This window comes from Eretmochelys imbricata, chromosome 23, assembly GCF_965152235.1.
Source record: "Eretmochelys imbricata isolate rEreImb1 chromosome 23, rEreImb1.hap1, whole genome shotgun sequence".
Classification (NCBI taxonomy): Eukaryota; Metazoa; Chordata; order Testudines; family Cheloniidae; genus Eretmochelys; species Eretmochelys imbricata.
Window position 1 is genome coordinate 9,809,643 of NC_135594.1, and position 4,906 is coordinate 9,814,548.

Here is a 4,906-nt window from a genome sequence, read left to right on the forward strand (position 1 = left end):
CTCAGCACAATCTCCCTTCCCATCCTCCCATCATTTTAACACCTCCCCAAGCCCCTGCGGGGCTGCCACAGCCCGGGCCCCCCAAGCCACCTTGCCTGGTCCCTAGGGTGTTTTGGCCGCTGGCCCCATGGAGCTCGGCCCAGGAAGGGTGAAGGATCCTGTAAGGCCCAGGGAGGGGTTGGTCCCTTCACCAGGGGCGGCTCTGGGTAGTCACAGCCACAGGTACTTGGCCAGAAAGGCAGCCAGGATCTTGCAGAGGTTCTCCACGGTCTGGGGGTGCAGGTTCTGCTCCGTGTCCTCCATCGTGTGCCAGACCCATGGGAAGGGGGTGGCGATGAGGTGCAGCACCGGCACTCCTGCGGCCAGACAGATACATGGATAGTCAGCAGGGATCCAACCCAGGATCTGCATCACTGCAAGCACCAGCCTCTACTGCTGGAGCTACAAGAGTAATTCCACTATTGTCAGCAGTAGTAGACTATTATCCCCATGTGGCCCAGCCACTAGCGGGCGAGGGGCGACATTCTAAATGCGCACACTGTCTCAGTAGATGGAGCCAGGCCCTCAGGCATGACCTGGCCTTACATCTAGGAGCTATGTGCTCCCCTGACCTAGCAACGAGCAGCTGGCCCAGGTGCATTATGGGAACCAGATTGGCCAGAGACATCAAGTGAGTCAGGGCCAAGTGGCTAGATAGCAACGATGTGTTTATAAAGTCTTTCACTCCCAAGGATCCCAGAGCCTAAGTTCAAAATGCAGTCACCTCTGGGGTGAAGTGTGCCAGGCAGGCAAACATCATCTATAAAGCATGTTACCCCTGTAAATAACACCTAGCTCTTGCATAGCCCTTGTCCTCAGGGGATCCCAAAGCACTTTACAAAGGGGGTCAGAATGATTCCCCCCACTTCACAGATGGGGAAACTGAGGAAGACAGCAGCAAAGTCACCCAGCAGGGCAGTGGCAAAGCCAGGACCTGAACCCAGGTCTCAGTCCCTTGCTCCTCTCATGAGGCCAGGCTTGTGTGGGAGCCTGGGGGAGTCTCACCATGCTTGATCTGCACACATTCTGTCCTGGCTCCCCCGGGGAGGCCTCCCCAGCTGTCCATCCCACTCTGCTCTGCACCTGGATGTCCGGTAGCATGGGGCAGGACAGGTACCTTTGCGAAGGAAGGGGACGTGGTCCTCTTCGACAGGCCCATAGGCAGGCTCCCGCTGGAAGTACGTCTGCTCCCGGGGGTGGGACTGCAGCAGGCCCAGCCGGTGCAGACGCTTCTCTGGGCGACACAGAGAAGAGAGTGAGGAATGGGCTGGTTCCTGGGACCTGCCAGGCTGGGGCACGGCAGAACGAGCCCCACAGGGGGCTACACCTGGCCGCTCACACCAGAGCTCCCTGAGGACACGGAGACGCTGCCGGGGAGGGAGGGGGGATTTCAAACCTGACAAGTCGTGTTTGAGGGAAATAAAGTGTTGGTGAAAGATGCCAGGTCAACAGCCCTGGGGACTGAATCCCCACTCCCAGCTCTGTCCCACAGCTGGGGATAGAACCGAGGAGTCCTGGTTCCCAGCCCCCCTGCTCTAACCACTAGACCCCACTCCCGTCCCAGAGCTGGGGCTAGAACCCAGGCACCTTTATTCATTGTCAGACAGACGCAGGACCATCAGGACTGGCGGGGGAGGGGGGTAGCTGTCCTGCTACAGGTGCCTGGGGGGGCAAGCCCCCTCCCACCCCTGGAAGAAAGAAAGGTTTGGTACCGATGCCGAGGAGCCGGTCGAACCAGGAGGCAGTGAGGGGGAAGTGGTTCTGGATGGTCGGGTGGTAGGCCCCCAGCAGGTCCAGCAAGATAAACAGGCTCTGCAAGGAGGCAACGAGGGGTTAAATCTGTAGGGGCCCAGTCACCCCAGGAGGATCTGAGGGAGGGATTGGTACAAGATCCAGTGCAGATAGATTGAGCCCCCCGCCTACCCCGCACAGGCACCCCCACCATCTCCCTCCAGCCTGAAAGATCCCCCATGGAGAACTCCCCAGAGGGGCAGGTGGGCGGCTCTCACCATAGCCTGGAGCTGGCTGGTGCCCGGCTGGTGCTGAGCCTTGGCCATGGACAGCCCCGTACAGGGAATCCCTCTCACTCCACTCCCCAAAGGCCTCCTCGCCGTCCAGGAACAGCAGCTGCAGCGTCACCTCAGAGCCCTGGGGAGAGACACGGGGCTCGCTCAACACCTGGCACTGCTGGACAGGTGAGAGGACTGCACCCAGGACAGCAGCAGAGCTAGGGATAGAACCCAGGAGTCCTGGCTCCCAGCTCCCCTGCTCTAACCACTAGACCCCATTCCCCTCCCAGAGCCAGAGATAGAACCCAGGAGTCCTGGCTCCCATCCCCCCTGGTTTTACACACTAGACTCCATTCCTTTCCCCAAGACAAGAGTAGAACCCCCAACCCAGGAAGCTCTCACCTGCTCCTTGGCCTTCAGCAGCTTCGCGTCCAAGGGCGTGGCCAGTTCCAGCAGGATAGCACAGGGCACGGCCGAGTCGGTGGCCCCCAGAAGGTGCAGCCCTGTCTTTCCCAAGCTGCCACCCCACCGGGCATGAAACATCACCAGCTCCATCCAGCCCAGGGACCACATGGACAGGTACTGGGGCTGGGATGGGGACTCTGTGGAATCTCAGATTAAAGGAGCACCTTTACATTTGGGATGGAGGGGCTAGCTGCAGAGCAGGGAGGTCTTTCCTAAATTCCCCAGGCTTACCCTGATCTGAGGCTGTACAGAGGAGGCTCCCCAGCCAGCAGCTGCCTTATCAGAACTGTGTTCATTAGATAGATAGATAGATAGATAGATAGATAGATAGATAGATAGATAGATAGATAGATAGATTCAGGGTAATGTATCAGAATCTGGCCCTCACCCCATTGCACTCAGCGGGTTTCTCTCGTTTTACCCTGGGGGAGATGAGATCAGAACCCAAGACCGCCAGTTCCAAGAACTCCACAGACCTGTGTTGTCACTGGATTTATTGCCGAGGGGACATTAGACAAGGGGAGGCACCAGAATACCCCTCTGTGGGACAGAATGACAGACTGAGGGGCAGGGTTTGTGTCCTGTGTCTTTGTGCATGCAGAGCTCTGTGCAAAACCCACCATCTCTGTGAGCCCCAGGGCGGATGATGGCCCTGGCAGGAGCTGTGACCATCCTCTGAAAGAGTTGGTGCCAGGGCATAAGGGTTGCTCTGTACAAAGGAGGAGATTAAACTCCTCTGCAATACATATGTAACCCTTCTTCCAGTTGCTGTGGGCAGCAACAAGCTCTGGCTTCAATATATAGGGGTTCCTCTCAAAATTACAACACAACACTGGCTTGAGGTCCCACCCAGAAATCTGGGAAAACTAAACACCAGCCTGGGTGTTTCTAAGAAGCAATACTTCCTGTCTTGCAAGCACTGAGTCTGTGTGCGACAAAAGAAATATTTTATTAAGGGGAGAAGGAAGAATGGCATTAATTTGAGAAAACATGACAACAATGACTCAAACGTATGCAAACAACAAGTAAATCCCTGGCCCCAGGTGGAGCAGTGGCTTTGCCTCAGTTTCCCCCTTTCTGAAAGACCAGCGGACAAATGTCCTGTTAACACACCATTCCCCTTTCTGTCCATGACACCGCACTCTTAGTTTGCTGTCCACCATAAGTGAAGTCCTAGGGTCTAGGGGTGCTGTTAGGTGCATTCAGCTCCAGCCTTAGGGGAGGAATGCAGGAAAATCAAATGATGCCTCTGCCCACTCCGGTCACTGCCCACTCTGCCACTGCACACTGCTGTCACCTTCTGAAGTTTCTGCACTGCTCCAGCCCCAAGTGTTCTCAGCTCTTAGGTTATGGCTACATTACAAAAAATACCAGCAGCCACAAATCTCAAAGCCCAGGTCTACAGACTGGGGCTCTCATTATGGTACTAAAAATAGCCATGTAGTTGTTCCTACTGGGACCGGAGCCCAGGTTTCGGAGCCTGAGGAGGAATGTCTACACAGCCATTGTTAGGGCCGAAGCACAAGCCTGAGTCTGTAGACAAACCCTCAGTGATTTCACTGGGCAGTGCAGAGCTCCAGCTGCTGCTGCCGTTTCTGCACTGTCTGGACAGCAATTCTGTCCAACAATAACGAAGGCTCAGCCCTTAATCTAGCTTCTCTCAGACCAAATAATCACTGAGCAAAACCAAAATCCCCGTTGATCACTACCAAGTGTTTCTTCAAACACCAGAGGAAAAGAATCACAATTTTCCAAAACCCTAGAAGGAGGGATCACACCACCACACTGACGGAGCGAATTAGGTTCATCTTAAGGTGACCACATCTCTTAGGGAATATTACATCCAGTGCTGCTGGCCTCTAGTCACACTGTGTATTGTGGGCCTAGCATAGTCATGGATTAGAAACACAGACATGTGCGCACAGTGACTGATTCTGCACTGCATAGAGAAAAACCGTAACCCCTAGATAACTGCAAATTCAACATAAGCAACTGCTTAGGTGTAACCCTTCTGCCGGGGGGAGTCAGCAGCAACCAGGGCTGGGTTCCTTTTGACAACATAACATAGAACCATCTCGAGTCCCCACCCAGTAATCTGAAAAAAATTACACCCTCCACTTGGTACCTCTAAGAGCCAATACGTCTCCTCTCACAAGCACTATGTACAGGTATAGAAGAGAAAACTTTTAATACAAGGGGAAAGGAACCTGGCATTACTTGGGAAAACACCACGAGCATGATTTGAAAACATCTGACCATGAATAAAACACCCACCTCAGAGTACATTGGCAGCATCCGTTTCCTCAGTCTCTCACCTTGCAGCATGACAATCCGACAAACAAATGTCCCTTTGACACGCCAGTCCTCTCTCCCTCCACTGCACCCCACTCACA

The 4,906-nt window shown here is 54.6% G+C and overlaps 1 pseudogene; it reads right to left on the minus strand.

Moving 5' to 3' along the window:
- Nucleotides 1-210: 210 nt before the first annotated feature.
- On the minus strand, nucleotides 211-2,603 carry LOC144279303 (glutaminyl-peptide cyclotransferase-like protein; annotated as a pseudogene).
- Between the last annotated feature and the right edge of the window lie 2,303 nt (nucleotides 2,604-4,906).